At 41.3% G+C, this 17,444-nt stretch overlaps 1 protein-coding gene across 1 annotated transcript in view; it reads right to left on the reverse strand.

The window, feature by feature from the left end:
* The window catches only part of CSMD1 (CUB and Sushi multiple domains 1), a gene marked incomplete at its 3' end in the record, with an annotated part of 1,679,169 nt that overhangs the window by 1,349,253 nt on the left and 312,472 nt on the right, over positions 1–17,444 (reverse strand). The gene's annotated exons all lie outside the window — the stretch shown is intronic.

Consider the following 17,444-nt stretch of genomic DNA (forward strand, 5'->3'; position numbering starts at 1 on the left):
ACTCATATTACAAATTTGGGGAAATTTTTTTTACAGCTTCAGCCATATCAGACTGCCACATTTGTGAAACAAAGTTGGTGCCAACTGCCTGCACAATATCATGAGGAAACACTGCCCACAAGATCCTTGTTGGGGAAATTAAATTGACAGATAAAAAACCATTGAATCACTCTCTAAATACATACACATATTAATATATCTAAATGAGTGCGATCTGAGGTACGTACTATGAATATTTAGGTAAAAACCATGCCCAAACTTCAAACTATTTGCACCCACTTTGGTTAAAGTCCCACAAAGCCAAAGAAAAAAATGAGACCACAGGAGTCTCACCCAGTTGAAAACAAAAGGTGTTAAGAGAAATTAAATTATGCAGAAATGAAGGAGCAAGCAGACCAGCAAAATAAGGGACCTCCCCTCTATGGATGTCTTCCTGTTTATCTGGTGGGATTTACTGGATGACAGAGAAGGGAGATGTTTGTTGAAACGATGGGCTCCACTAAAGAAAAGGCTCAGAATCAGGAATGGGTGAGTTTAGGTTTCCCTACTCAGGTTTGTAGGGTAACCCACACTTTGCTCACCCGTCTTATTCTTGCTTCTCTTAGAAAGGAGGAATTTTGATAGCTCTAATGTTCAAGATCTACATATTTGATGTTGTGATTAAAGTAAGAGAGATTTATTTGGTTTTGTCCCCTCTGGCACAGAGCTCCTTAATCTCTTGGAATTTCCTAAATGAAGGGGGTGGTGGTGTTTTGTTACGTTAATGGAGCAAACTTTGGACCACACCTAGGGATGGGGCTGGTTGCCAGGAGAACATCACCATGTGATTAGAGGGTTGCAACTTTCAGTCCCAACCTCCTGACTTTTAGAGGGAAGGGGGGAGGGGCTGGAGGTTGAATCAATCCCAATGGCCAATGATGTGATCAGTCATGCTTGTGTAATGAAGCTTCATCAAAGACCTCAAAAAACGGGGCTCAGAGAGCTTCCAGGTTGGTGAGCACCTGGAAATACTGGGAGACCGGTGAGCTCAGAGAAGGCAGAGAAGCTCAGCCCGCCGTCCCCATGCCTTGCCCTGGGCAACTCTTCATCTGGCTGTTGATTCCTATCCTTTAATAAACCAGTAATCTAATGAATAAACAGATTTCCTGAATTCTGTGAGCTGCTGTAGCAAATTAATCGAACGCGAGGAGGGAGGCCTGGGAACCTCTGATTTATAGCCAGTGGGTCGGAAGTCCAGGTAAGAACCTGGGCTTTCGATTGGCCTCTGAAGTGAAGAGCAGTCTTGGGGACTGAGCCCCTTTTACCTGTGGAATCCGAAGAGATGAGTCGTAGGACGCCCACCTGGCGTCCTGAGTATTGCTTGGTGGCTGGTGTGCAGAACCCTACCCTAGCGGCGGAATTGGGTGCAGGACCCAAACAAGAAGAGAAGGGGAAAAGATGGGAAGGGCGGGTGAGTACCACAAAGCCCCCTCAGTCACTGGGCAGGCTGGGGAGTGTCCCCCAGAGCGGGCTCCAGGCTCCCTCAGCCCCTCAAGGTGCTGTGGCATGGACTCTAACATGTCCTGGCAATTCTCAGATTTCAAGAGCGGTTCCAAAGAACTGGACCTTTTTTTGTCAATGGCAGCCCCGGGATGCCTGCAAGGACCTTCTGCTAAAAGGACAGCATCGGGGAGATTAGGAACAGCCACACACCTGGACCACCGACTGTATGGCTACCACTGGACAAACCCTAAAATCCCCCCTTCCCAACCTCACCAATCCAACTCCTTTCTGCCACTCCTCATCCTTTATCCACTTCTCTTGCTCCCTGGTTTCCTCCTCACCTGTTCCTCCCACCTCCCCTTCCCACATAACTACTCTTCTATATAAGCCTTCAGGGACATCCTAATTGGTCCCTGTAGTTGTTTAGATGCTTTCTGTGCATTACCCCAAAGTGTGTCTTCCACGACTATGGCTCAGCCAGACTGGATGAAAAAGAGCAGAGGCTAAGAGCAGGACGGGTGGATTATTTGAAATTCCCTAATAACGCCCTTCAGTCATCTTAACCATAACTGTTATGGACACGTGAGGGAACAAAATAACTCCTATCAAATCGTTCCAACATTGAGTTTGTCTGAGGTAAGCTCTTAAGTAGCCTCTGCAAATGGCTTGCAGTGTTTCATTCCTTCATTTTTTTTTTTACCAGTACACGGGCCTCTCACTGTTGTGGGCTCTCCCGTTGTGGAGCACAGGCTCCGGACGCGCAGGCTCAGCGGCCATGGCTCACGGGCCCAGCCACTCCGCGGCACGTGGGATCTTCCTGGACCGGGGCACGAACCCGTGTCCCCTGCATCGGCAGGTGGACTCTCAACCACTGCGCCACCAGGGAAGCCCTCATTCCTTCTTAATCTGGCCAATTTCCACCAAGATGTTTAGATGTATTTAAATGTTTTGACACTAAGAATATTAAGAGAGAATATTAAGAAAAATCTGGGCACACTCAGATTACTGCAATTAGTAGAAGCCCTTGAATACAAGTATTATCCTAGCTTTTATTGTTGAGCGACAAACAAAATTATTTCCAACTACATTTTACACTTAAAAAAATATTCACCATAGTAGCTCACAGTGAGCTCAGATCTTTCACAGTAATGGTATCAAATGCTTGTGGGAGTTTGCTAAATCTTAAAAAAAAAAAAAAATTAATGAAAGGGATTTATGACTTTAAAACCAAAGAACTAATAAGAAGCCCATTTTCCACTAAATTTAAATCTAACAATAACACTGTAACAAGTAGATATTAAAGCTGTGGGGTTTTGAAAGGTCTTTAAAGAAAATAGCTTTTCTGGTTTATCTAGCAATTCGTGCTTCACAGTAAATCAGAAAGTGAAGACTTTGATCATAAATTGGAGGAAAGTAAAATAAATTCAATAGAAAAAGTGTCAGCTGGAAAGTAGTTACTATTATAGACCCATCATGGTGAACCAAATTATCAGATATTACGATTTTTCTCCAAGGAATAACACTTAGGCTACATTTGGGTACCAATTTTTTTTCTTTTTCTTTTTTTTGCGGTACGCGGGCCTCTCACTGTTGTGGCCTCTCCCGTTGCGGAGCACAGGCTCCAGACACGCAGGCTCAGCGGCCATGGCTCACAGGCCCAGCCGCTCCGCGGCATGTGGGATCCTCCCGGACCAGGGCACGAACCCACGAACCCGTGTCCCCTGCATTAGCAGACAGACTCTCAACCACTGCGCCACCAGGGAAGCCCTGGGTACCAATTATTACAGGGCATTTTGCAGAATGAGTCACATTTGATCCAGAGATAGACTTTCCCAGGGGGCCCGTTACAAACTTAGAGAAGTGCTCAAAGGTTCTTGGATGAGTAACTGTCAAGCTTGACTGCACATTGCAAACAACTGAGGAATTTTCAAAGAGATGGAGATTACGTCTAATGTAGTTGGTCTGGGCTGAGAGTTTCCAAGACGATACCAGAGATCTCATGCTACTTAATGTCACGTTTTATCATAAAGCTACAATAATCTGAACGGTGTTTAATTGTGCCAACCAAGATAAAGAGCCAGTGGAACAAAACAGAAAGTCCCCAAACCCACAGAGATACAGACACTAGATTTATGACAAAAGTGGTGCTGCAGGGCTTGTGGGGAAAGATGGTCTTTTCAGTAGATGGTGCTGGGCCAATTGGACAACCAAACGTGAGAAATAAGTCTTGATCCCCACCCCACAATATACACAAACATTGGTCCCAAATGGGTTACAGATCTAAATGTAAACTGTGAAACAGTAATGCTTCCAAAAGAAATGTAAAAAAAAAAGAATCTTCATAATGGTGTGGTAGGCTAGGATTTCTTAAATAGCATACAAAAAGTAATAATCATAAAAGGAAAACGTGAGAAGGAAATCCAAAAAAAGTTTTTTTAAATAGGACGTATTTCCAATCCATATATTCATCCAATGACCTATTCACCATCTAATGAATAAACCGCACAGATCAACAAGAAAAAGGCAACACAATAGAAAAACAATAACTAGAGGTAGCTGGAGATTTAGAATTAGAGGGGATTTTTCTAAAATTCGAAAGAGACAAAGGGATCATAAAATCTCCAGCCCTGGCTACTACCCCGCACACCCACCCCGGGCCAGGGCCTGTCCTGGAGGTGTAAGGGAATAGCATTTTGTGCTAAAATAAAAAACAAAAACAAAAACAAAAGAACCCGATTTATTTGGTCTTTGTGGAAGTAACAACCCCATTTTGTAACTTTTGTTCATTCCACACAACTTTTTTTTTTTTTAACATCTCTATTGGAGTATAATTGCTTTACGATGGTGTGTCAGTTTCTGCTTTATAACAAAGTGAATCAGCTATACGTATACATATATCCCCATATCTCCTCCCTCTTGCGTCTCCCTCCCACCCTCCCTATCCCACCCCTCTAGGTGGTCACAAAGCACTGAGCTGATCTCCCTGTGCACTGCACACAACTTTTGATGCTACGAGGGAACTTCGAATTTGCCTGCAATTTAGTCAATATCTCCCGAACCGTGTAAATATCTCGACTTTTACTTAAAAAAAAAGAGCCTGATGAAAATAATTATTTGTCTAAGCAATAGTACTACAATGGTATCGACTAGAGTTCTTCAGAGTAAGTGGCATTAATTTAAAATCCATACTAGTATTGAATTGAAGGACACCTCCTTATAACAATTACTTTAAAGCTGTGGATCTCAGCATCTTTGGGATCTAACTAAGGGTCATGCATCCTACATACCCATAAAAATAATGGCTGCCACAATGGATAATTAAACTAAAATTATTCTCCAAATGGAAATCCGAGGATGGAAAGTCATTATAATTAACAAATGTAAATAAGTATAGCGTACATTCTTCAACTGGTACCAGAACTAATACAGGTATTGTGTTAATGTCTACCTGCCATAAAGATTGCTTCAATGGAAAGACATACTTTTCACTGAATAAAATAAAGCCACGGATGAAGGTACACAGATTATATATGTCATATGTATACATTTTCAGAATTTATATGCACTTTCACATAAAGATGGAGTATGGGCCTTGCCAATTGTCCCACCATCCACAAACACCAAGGTTGTGGGTTCCCAGAAGAGTTTTCATCCTATCTTCCTTATATGATTTTCCACCTTGGTTCTTATACTCCAGTGGGCACTTGCCTGCTACAGAGAACTCTCAAATATTCTACAAATCTTTTCTTTTTAAATTGCTGACATCTATGCTTGATTTCAATGTTGGCCTTAAACAACCTCAAATAAGCAGATGATTTTAACTGAAAAACAATGTTAATGGACAAACTTTTAAATATTGTAAATGTAATCATACATTTATATATTGTATAATAGAAATCTACTGTAAGTACATTTGTAAATTATATTTCCTAAGGGCAATGAAATAATCAGCAATGTTGCAGTGATAATTTTAATCTCTTAAGGAAAATTATGTTGTTTGTTATAGGATGGAAAACTCAGTTAATACTATTCTTTAAGAAACCGTCCTTAAGGTACTAATGCTAGAAGTTACCTTGAAATCAAATATCAGTGTCAACAGGAAAAAAAGCAAGTATATATGTATCTACACCTATACATATAATACCTATAATACCTATAATTATAGGTTACAAATAATAACCAATAATGGAAGAGAATGTAAAAATATATATATATATGTATAATGGAATTACTTTGCTGTACACTGACACTAACACATTGTAAATCAACTATATTTCAATAATATTTCAAAAAATATATATATATATCAGTATATATTTAAGTCACTCACCATCCCGTTACCAACAATAATTATTGTTGAATGTTTTTTATTATTACTGAATTATTATTATTGAATGTTTTTTCCAATCTACACTTTAATGGTGTCATATTACCTGATGTATAATATGTGAGCAATTTGTTTTGGGGTGACTCTATATTTGCCAGTCCTATGGACTGAACAGGAGACAGTAAGAACTAGGTGTAGTATGTCTTGCTTCGTCAGTCCGTTGGTTGGTTATTGACGTTGTTGTTTATTCTGAGAAGCTACATAAGATCGCCTGGGCCTCAACAAGGAGACTGCAGGGAAAATCCCAAGTCCTGGGCTTCCCTGGTGGCACAGTGGTTGACAGTCCACCTGCCGATGCAGGGGACACGGGTTTGTGCCCTGGTCCGGGAGGATCCCACATGCCACGGATCGGCTGGGCCCGTGAGCCATGACCGCTGGGCCTGCACGTCCGGAGCCTGTGCTCCGCAGCGGGAGAGGCCACAACAGTGAGAGGGCCGCGTACCGCAAAACAAAACAAAACAAAACAAAAATCCCAAGTCCTGAGAGCAGTGTAGCTCATGCTGGTCAGATGAGGTGCAGCGCTGGAGGCTGGGGAACCCCTTCTGGGAAAGGCAGGGCTAACGTGCTCTAGGACAGTTCCCTGCGTTGAAAGTCAGTCTTGGAAACACTCAACTGAGCAAATAGCATCCTGCCCTGGTCACTCCTGAGATGCAACGGCCCCTCTGCTCTGAAGGGTCACCACACTTGGGTCTGTGCCTCACCCAGATCCTACTCTCTGAACTGTGCTACGGTTCAGCACACACCTTTCACTTCCTAGAAGAGAGTATTCGCTGAGATGATTCATCTGTGATTCATCCTGATTCATTGTAAGCATTTGATGAATGAATGTACATATACACAAATGCCTTCCTGACTCCACAAGCTGTTGAAATTGCTGTTTCCCTCAATTCTGGACCTGTTGACCCATTCCTGGAAAGTAACAAAGGTAGACGACATAATATTTGTAAACTCATATGCAAGCATCTGACACCTACTATCTTGTTTAATTCTTGCACAGCCTTTAAGGTAGGAAGTAGCTTAGCTTTTGCAAGCTGTTATAATAATTATTTATTTATTATCATATAATTATAATTATATTATAGTATTCGTAACAATTTTGCTAGCTGTTGGGATATGTATTCAGATGAAGATTTGTGATAAGGTAATGCCTTTGCTGTATAAAACTCCTTTCTGAGGGCTTCCCTGGTGGCGCAGTGGTTGAGAGTCCGCCTGCTGATGCAGGAGACATGGGTTCGTGCCCCGGTCCGGGAAGATCCCACATGCCGCGGAGCGGCTGGGCCCGTGGGCCATGGCCTCTGAGCCTGCGCATCCGGAGCCTGTGCTCCGCAACGGGAGAGGCCACAACAGTGAGAGGCCCGTGTACCGCAAAAAAAACAAAAACAAAAACAACCTCCTTTCTGAGAGCAAACATTTTGCCATCTGGGATGTTTTAACCTGTGATTTGGTTCAGTGACTCCAGAAAATCATGGTCTAGAATATTCAGTATGTGAAGAGAGCCATACAAGGAAAGGACACTCTGTCCTGAATTCTAGCAACAAGGAAACAGGTCACGTGACAAATGATTGCCAGGACCGCAGAAGAATAATCTGGAGATGACAACATTTGAGAAATATATAGTTGCCTCCTAACTCTCTGGCCTGATATCATTTAAAAGAGTAAATAGACTTGTGTGTATAGAGTGTGAACAAAAGCTGTATTATCATCACAACCCTGTCTCTCCTTGGAGACGGACATTGAAAATAAACAGGTTTATGCCCTGTCTGCAACAGGCTCAAATAACCACACTGGTTCATTTTGAAAACAAGGCAATTCAGGAAGTTTTTTTGTTTGTTTGTTTTGTTTTGTTTTAATATTTATCATACTTGGTGGCTGTCTCCATTCATTCCCTCATCCATTCTGCAAAAATAAAAATGTACATTTTTCATATATTATGTAAGTTTCTATGCAAATACAACTTTCATTACTCTCTTACAACCAGATTATTGACCTCAAAAGCTTCTCTTATTTTGGAATTTGTGTGGAAATACACTCTACACCTGTAGATTTGCTGCAAGACTGAAAATTCCCTTCTCCTGTTGGATGGGTGACAATGCAGTAACTCAGAAGTAAAAGAGAATGGTGCACTGTGATCCTCACTTGCATTTTTAATTTTCCTTCATGACTAAGGAATATGATGACATGCTTATTAGAGTTTCCAATATCAGGAGGCCTCACATTTCACTCACGGCAGCAGAAGTCTCTCTGATCAGATAAGTACTTTTTTGAAGCGGTAAACAAATCAAATACGCATTAAACTCTGCTCTGCATTAGTGAAACTAAGCGGGGCCTGTGGGGCTCCCAGCCAAGGAGGCCCTTTTGTCCCCCGTTTCGTGTCGGCAAGACTCCAAGCCTTTCCTGGGTTCCAAAGGGAGGATTTGAACAGCTGCTAATTAAGGGAGGAGCAGCCAAGAAACCACCTGAGGCGAGACTAAAGGGACCAGAGAAACCCATCAAGATTAGGAGACATTACCTGAGATGAGATTCAGGGTAACAGGCCCTGCTCACACCCTGACCTTGTGAGAGACCCTGCCCTTGAACCACGGTCATAAAGCCCATCAAATCCTCTGGGCTGGGGATACAGAGCTTTTGGAGGCAGGAGCCTGCTGTGGCCCCCTTTGCCTGGCAAAGTAGTAAAGCTCTCCTACTTCACCCAAGACTCTGTCTCTTGAGATTCGATCCGGCACTGGTGCCCAGGAGCTGAGCTTCCGGACATCCTCATCTTCTACGGTTTCATTGGCTATTTCAGGGTCTGCATTATTTGGGAAAGGATTAATTGTAGAAGGATCATGAGGTAAAATGCCCTTCCTAGGACTTTGATTGAGGTGTTTCAAAATTACAGTCTTCAGGCATTTTCCAGGAACTGCATGCCCTAAAGGAAGTTGTAAGAGCATTCTATTTCTCAGTGTACCAAGAGCAGCAACTGTATCAGCTACTGTAGCTGACAGCCAGAGGCTGCCTGGTTCAGTTTTAATCTCAAACATTTACGGGAGATTACTCACAATGTGAGCAAAGAAGAAAAATAGAAAAGCCGGAGGCACATAAGCCTTAGTCCCTGAGATGGGGCCAAAAAATTAGTTCTTCCCTAATGACTTCACCGCCCATGAGCAAGGCCATGCAGGTAGCCCTTACACTACAGATGAACCATCAACACCCAATTCTATCACTTATAAAAGAGAGAGGAGATTTCACTGGACTATGTAAATATGGAGTACAATCTTTCATCATTGCACTAAAGTTTGTCATGATAGCCATGTGCAGACTTGGTCTGCTTAACATCTTTCCCTTTCTCAAGCACACCAAGACTGTCCCGACCTCAGGGCCTTTGCATGTGCTAATCCATCTACCCTAAATGTTCTTCCCGAAGATCTCCCTGGATCTGACCTCTCCTCCAGTGGGTCACAGTGCAGGGGGCTCTTCCCAGACACTCATGTCCTGGTCAGTAGCCCCTCTCCATCAGTGCGCACTGTCCCATGCCCTGCTGTGTTTCCAGATGGCATTTATCATTTTGTGAAAATATCTTGTTTGCTTCTTTACTCATTGTCTACCTGTCTCTGTAACAAATACGTAAACCTTCCAAGAGTGAGGGCGTTGTCGGCCCTGTTTATAACCCCATTCCTACAAGACTGTCTGGCACTCAGTATTCAGTTATGGAGGCATGTGGGTGAGTTGGGGTATATGTGTGGGAAACAATGGTGGTGGTGGTGTAAATTATGAGTTATAAATCTATGTGCACACTCATGTGGAAAGAATCTGTAAAAATATAAAGTAGTGGTACTAGAAGGAACCTTCCTTATATTCTCCAGCCAAGTGATTACCTAGAACATTCAGAGTGCAGTGTTATCATTCTAATTCCAAGAAAAGGGATTTTATCATCCCCGTCCTATAGAGCAGTCTGATTGGCAACAGCTCCTAAGACTAATTTAAATATTCCCTGCTTCGAATGTAAATTGGTGCAGCCACTATGGAAAACAGTATGGAGGTTCCTCAAAAAACTAAAATTAGTATTGCCATATGATCCAGCAATCCCACTTCTGTGCATATAACCAGACAAAACTATAATTCAAAAAGATACATGCACCCCAGTGTTCATAGCAGCACTATTCACAATAGCCAAGACATGGAAACAACCTAAATGTCCCTTGACAGATGAATGGAAAAAGATGATGTGGTATATACATGGAATATTACTCAGCCATAAAAAGAATGAAATGATGCCATTTCAGCAACATGGATGGAACTAGAGGTTATCATACTAAGTGAAGTAAGTCAGACAGAGAAAGACAAATACTATACGATATCACTTGTATGTGGAATCTAAAATATGACACAAATGAACACATCCATGAAACAGAAACAGACTCACAGACATAGAGAACAGACTTGTGGTTGCCAAGGGGGAGGCGGGTGGGGGAGGAGTGGATTGGGAGTTTGGGGTTCGAAGATGCAAACTATTACATATAGAATGGATATGGGACTTCCCTGGTGGCGCAGTGGTTAAGAATCTGCCTGCCAAGGCAGGGGACACAACTTCAATCCCCGGTCCAGGAAGATCCCACATGCCGTGGAGCAACTAAGCCAGTGTGCCACAACTACAGAGCCTGTGCTTTTAGAGCCTGCGAGCCACAACTACTGAGCCCACATGCCACAACTACTGGAGCCTGTGCTCCGCAACAAGAGAAGCCATTGCAATGAAGACAGAAGGCAGCCAAAAATAAATAAATAAATTTAAAACAAAAAGAATGGATAAACAACAAGGTCCCACTGTATAGCAAAGGGAACTACATTCAATATCCTGTGATAAACCATATGAGAAAGAATATGAAAAATAATATATATATGTATAACTGAATCACTTTGCTGTACATCATAAATTAACACATTGTAAATCAACCATGCTTCAATAAATAAAAAACAATAAAAAATGAAATAAAAATTTACTACCACATATTCCCTGCTCTCTTTGAAGCTAATTTTTCTCCTATTTGATCCTCCTTCACACACTGGCATCTCTGCCTTTCTAGAAGTGGGTCATAATTCAGGATAAGGCAAGGCTGTGGTTAGTCAGACCTGGAACTGCTTACATGTGAGGTCAATGTTGTTTCCTTAGCTATTGTACCCAGGGGAGGGTTTTTTAGTTAATTCTAGGACTGTAATAGGTTCACCAACTGAGAAATTCTTGCTCTGATGGTAATAAAGTCATTCAATGTCAATCCACTCTGAAGAGATAAATTGGAAGAACACTGTACATAGTGTAGGGTCAAAAAAGCACTGGGCTGTGGATCAAACAAAACAAAAATGTGATTAGTTTCCAGCATGGAGCACTGGGGATTGATCAAGTCACCTGGCTGATAGTAGCCTCAGTTTGCATGGGTGGGAAATGAGAATGATACCATTTTGCAAGATTGTAGTAGTGATTAGAGATGAAGCACAGTTGAGCAGAGGTAGAGGCTGGAAAGCAAAAGGATAGCTGCTGTAGCTACAGACTGAATGCTTGTGTCCCCACAAAATTCATATGTCGAAACCCAATCCCCATTGTCATGGTGTTAGGAGGTGGGACCTTTGGAAGGTGACTAGTTCAGAGGGTGGAGCCTTCATGAATGGGATTAGTGCCCTTATGAAAGAGACCTCAGAGAATTCCTTCACCCCTTCTGCCATGTGAGGACACAGCATGAAGACGGCCATCTATGTACCAAGAAGAGGATCTTCCCAGATACTGAATCTGCTGTCACCTTGATCCTGGATTTCTAGCCTCCAGAAAAGTGAGAAATAGATTTCTCCTGTTTATAAGCCCCCAGTCTACGGTATTTTGTTGTAACAGCCTGGACTGACTACGACAACTACAGATGGCCCCCAACTTATGATGATTTGACTTACAATATTTTGACTTTATGATGGTGCAAAAGCAAAGTAGAAAACATACTTCAAGTTTTGAGTTTTGATCTTTTCCCCAGGCTGGTGATAGGTGGCCTGATCCTCTCTCGTGACGCTGGGCAACTGCAGCCACAGCTTCCAGTCAACCCAAGGTCACAAGAGGAAACAGCCAACATGCTTGTAGACACAGACAACTATTCTGGAGACAGACAACTATTCTGTTTTTTACTTCCAGTACAGTATTTGATAAACGACATCAGGTATTCAACACATTATTATAAAACAGGCTTTTTGTTAGATGATTTTGCCCAACTGTAGGCTAATGTAAGTATTCTGAACATGTTGAAGGTAGGCTGGGTTAAGCTACGATGTTCCGTAGGGTAAGTGAATTAAGTCCATTTCGACTTATGATATTTTCAACTTACAATGGGTTTATTGGGATGTAATATTGAGATGTAACCCTATCGTAAGTTGAGGAAGGTCTGTACTGTTTTCAAAAAGGATAGTTCACTGGAGAGTCTCCTGATTTTAAGAGAATTTTACAAGTTAAATAATGAGTGGGACCTCACCCTTTATCTGGCTCTGCCCTGCTTTCCTTTAAATGCCTGAGTAGACGTTGTATTTTAGGAGATGCCTTTATGTGCACCTGTGTCTGCTTGGTGCCTTGTCCACGTGGTCCTCAGCTCACAATGTGGTACTTAATATACTAGGATTGCAATTGCCAAATTATTTTACTTTCTAGATTTTGAGTGATGAATTTGGTTATATCACAAAACAAACCAAATTAACACAAAACAAACAAGCAAATAAACTGTACTTTATCATGGTTCCCAGATCTCACACTGATGCTCTTTCAATAGGTGACTTTTGGCCTGAAACAGGCTACCATCTAAATTTGAGTCTTTTCTCTCAGAAACTTCCAACCTACATTTCTCTACTGCAAGTTATTTTGAACTCAATTCTACTTTTCTCATAGAAGCACAACATGCATTGTCAATTAAGATAATTCTCTCTCCACAGACTGTAGAACTAACATTCTTAATTGTATGTCAGATATTGCTTTATCTTTTAATGAAATACCCAGTGATGAAACACATTATGATCGGTCAATAGAATTGAATTGTTCCTCAAATTTGAAATAATGTTATTCTGTATTTCTGCTTTAATACATGAGAATTCAAAAGAGGTATAAATCAGTCTCAAGGTAATGGTGGTAAATCAATGTAGGAAAATACTTTTCCCTTAAATAGAGCATTTAAAATCTATACGTTTCCCTTAAATAGAGCATTTAAAATCTAAGATGTTGATATAGTTTAACCTTGATGCTGTACGATCAATTCAGTGATACTTGTTAAGAAAAGTAAAATAAAACTATCACCTGACTCCTTCCTGGGTGCTCCAAATCCCTCCTTGCAATGGGGCCTATCTATCCTCTACATGAATTATTTCTGTGCAGATGGATCGTCACCATTCCATTCTCCATTTCTTTCTTTTTTGAACAGTAGTGAACAATTTCTAGATCCGCAAGAGAGATTTTTAAATTCTAATACTATGTTCTGTTTTAATGTTTAGTGAGAATTTACCTCCAAAGAGAAACTGAAATGTTAAAAAGTCACGCTAAAACCCCACTAACGTATGGTCATCTATGAAGCGTGAAGCTAATGTAAACTCTCATAGAGGAAAGGGAAGGAGAATATCCATCCATGAGGTCCTTTGTGGTTAAGGAAGATTTTCAGATTTAGAGACTGAAAGCCTGACAAATCACGAACAGGTATTTTTTTTTAACCTTATCCAAATTAACAAATGCACTTTAAAAATAAAAAGGAAATGTGTAATGATTTCCTACATACTTTTAATACCACTCAGAATGAGTGGCTGAGACAGCAGATAAGTCAGAATCTTAAGGGTCATTGTATAGGTTTAATAAGAAAGAATAGATCTCCAAGAAGTTGTGCTTAAATTTATCAAACAAACAGGTTTAAAATCTGCTTGTCCCATTGGGCAAATAGACCACTGGGCCCAACAGGACTCCTGAAATGGTTCAGGTCTCAATTTAATGTCTCTCTTGGTCGCTTTCCCCACCTGTGAATCTCCATGGAGATGATTCTGCCACCCAGAATCTCAGTGGCTTCCGGGAGGGTCCACAACTACAGAACATCAAACAGTGAGATTCCCTCCCCCTCTCTCTATTTTTCTCTCCCTCTCCTGCCCCGCCCTGCCCATACACACACTTGCACACAATGCTAGCCTGCTTCCCTCGCCTCTGGATGAAATGGTGTTGGGTTTTGTATTAGGATTCGGTGTCTTCCTGAATGAAATACTAGACTTTCGCACAGTGGCTGAACACTGGCAACTACGATATATGTCATCATTTACAGGGCTGACTTAACATCTTTTAGCAGATCTTTCACACTTGCAATTGTGTTTTTCCTCAGAGTCTTCACTATTTTAGGGAGAGAAGGTTGGGGGATAAGGGCTTGACTATAAATCCCCCATCATGATGAGACATCAGGACCTGTCTTCCCTGGATCCGGCTCAGCTGGACCTGACAGGGAGCTTCCTGTCAGTTACCTCTCAAATGGTGAATGTGCATTTTATGGATGATGGGAAAGGAGGCGGGTCTATTGTGTCCTGAAGTACTGATGTTTACTCAACAAATGGTGGAGTACCAAGTGCCATTACCATATAATCTACACCTTGATTACCTATTTCCCTTGGCCCTAAGCTCCTCTCCTGGACTGCAACGGCTATATCTGCCAGGGTATGTGAAAAAAGCAAGTTATTGTTGATAACCCATCATTATTTTATTTAATCTTTTCATGAAGATCTAAGTGCTCTAGACTGGAAGCCATACGAGGTCAGAATCCCTTACCCTAGAATCTGTGGCTCCAACCTAGGGTGGAGCTAGGGGCTGTGTCCAGCACCTACTAAACAATCAGTCCATGGGAGCAGGAAAACTGGGCTGACTGCCATGTCTGATAAAGGACAGTGTTGCTCCTATGGTGATCATTGCATCCTTACTCCACGGCAAGCACTTTCCAGACTTTCTCTAACCCTCGAAATGATCTTGATAGACGCGCACTGTCATTCCTTTTTTGCTGATGAGAAAACTAAAGAGGGTAAGTGATTTGCCCAAAGTCACATAGACACAAAGGCCAAAGCAATGGGAAGTGAGTCAAGGTTATTTTGACTTCAAAACCGGTGCTCATCCCATGACACCATAATTTAGAAGCCGTATACTATCACTTTCTTCTATTTTCTAAAAGGAATGGCTCCTGCAAATTGTGCTGCAGAAGCACAGGGCAGTGTCTGAATCCTCAGAATGTTCCTACTGCTGTTCAGGAAGAGACAGGTGACCATGTAAATTGGGAAAGAAACAAAATGTGCGTTTGTGTATCTGAGCTGAAGGCTGGATTCTGCTTATTTGTCTCTATGCGGGGGCATTTAAGAAAGTGAAAAAAGCTTTTTTTAGTTATGGTTTGATTCTTTAAATAACTCTTTTGACCCAAAGCTCTTACATGCTTAACACATAAAAAGGGGTTGGGATTTCACTAATATTTCTAGGGGTGGGATTGGGGGACACAGAGATTGTATACTGAACAACTTTAAGGGATGCTATTCACACACACTACCCAGCTAATTAAATGTAAGATAGTTGAGAACTTGACTGATATCAGAATTTCTCACGTCTTAATAACATTTCCTCTGAATGTGCAGAAACAAGACAAAAGACACTGACCAAACAGCCATGGAATTATCCATGGAAACAGAAGCTCCACTTATGGATTTCCTGCTATAATTGATCTTTATGTTCGTATCTACTTCCATGTTTATGACCTGTCAACTTTTCACCTGCTCCTAGGCTGTGGGCAAGAAAGCGAAGTCCTGGATTCTGTCCCTTATATATATATATATATATATATATATATATATATAATTTTTTAAGATTTCTATTTTATTTATTTATTTTGTGGCTGCGTTGGGTCTTCGTTGCTGTGAGCGGGCCTTCTCTAGTTGCAGCGAGCGGGGGCTGCTCTTCGTTGCGGTGGGCGGTCTTCTCATTGTGGTGGCCTCTCTTGCTGTGGAGCACGGGCTCTAGGCGCATGGACTTCAGCAGTTGTGGCATGTGGGCTCAGCAGTTGTGGTGCAAGGGCTTAGTTGCTCCACGGCATGTGGGATCCTCCCAGAGCAGGGCTGAACCCGTGTCCCCTGCATTGGCAGGCAGATTTGTAATCACTGCGCCACCAGGGAAGCCCACGTCCCTTATTTTATCTTGGTTTTGTGATGTTTCTGAAGGAATCATGCATGATATTGAAATTCCATGGAGGATTAGGATTTGTTGTAAAAACGACTTTGGCAAAAAGGAACTGCTGTTCTTTCAAACCCGTGGCCTTGAGCGGAAAGAATACAGTGTGTAGTGAACTTTGTATGTATTTTTATTTTACTGATTTCTACTTAGAACTTCAAGAGAACAAAAGTTTTTGTTTTTTTTCCCCCCCTTTAAACATAGTTATTTAGTTTCATCTAGGTTCTATTCTTCTTTGTTTTACTGTAGTTTAACTTTCAAGGTTTTAGACCAGAAAAAAGATCAGGGAGAAAAATAGCTTACTGCCTAGATAAAGAGTATTAACAGCAGTGTTGATCTGTTTTTTACAGGAAAATACTAATTTAATTTGTCTCGCTTTAACTACTGCATATAAACCAGAAGATTATACTCATAACTTAAATATTTATAAAAAAAAGGAATATAGAGATAAATAACGATTTGCAGTATTAACTGATCAAAGCTGCATAGTGAATCAAAACTTTTAGCCCCGAGGGAGATGGTTCTGGAAAGTATAATGGCGAGCTAAGCGAATGACAGTAAAAACGCTGAAGCTAAAATGAACACGTTGCTTTCAACTGCAAAAAAAAAAATCATTCTGCTACACAAAATTCCATAACATGAAATGTATACAAATTTAGGAATGCTATACAGCTGGCCTAAAGCAAAGGGGCAATTGAATAAGTGATCAAAAAAAGTGTCTGTTTAATTATCAAGAGTGAAATAATTCTCGAAATGGGTGAACGGGGTCCAAAAGAACAAACTCCCAGTTATAAAATAGGCAAATCCTAGGGATGTAATATACAGCATGGTGACTATAGTTAATAACACTGTATTGTATATTTGAAAGTTGCTAAGAGAGTCTGATGGATGTGAACTAGGCTTACTGTGGTGACCATTTTGCAATATAGACACCTATTAAATTATTATGTTGTACATCAAAACTAACATAATGTTATATCTATAGCTCAGAATAAAAGTAACAACAACAAAGAAGTTCAGTTGGTATTTCCAGAAGAAAAAAGGTTGATAAAACCACTCTCTAATGGTGAATTTTAAAATTGATGATAAGCCCATGGGGCATGGCTGCCTGGATGGCTATGCTGCTTCCCTGGGCCCTGGGCCATCATCCGTTCCAGTGTGTTCCATGTAGCTTGGTTATAGTCATATGTGGAAAAGAAAATTTTCAACAAGCACAAGTGGATCAGATAAGAAAGAATCAAGTTTAGTGGTTTCTCTACGCAGAGTCATACTTCACTTCACTCTTAGGGACTAAACTTATTCACTCCTCAGCGTCTCAATCCCCACCTGCAACGTGAAGTCCAGGCGATTCACAGCCTC

Source organism: Hyperoodon ampullatus (assembly GCF_949752795.1).
Source record: "Hyperoodon ampullatus genome assembly, chromosome: 20".
NCBI lineage: Eukaryota > Metazoa > Chordata > Mammalia > Artiodactyla > Ziphiidae > Hyperoodon > Hyperoodon ampullatus.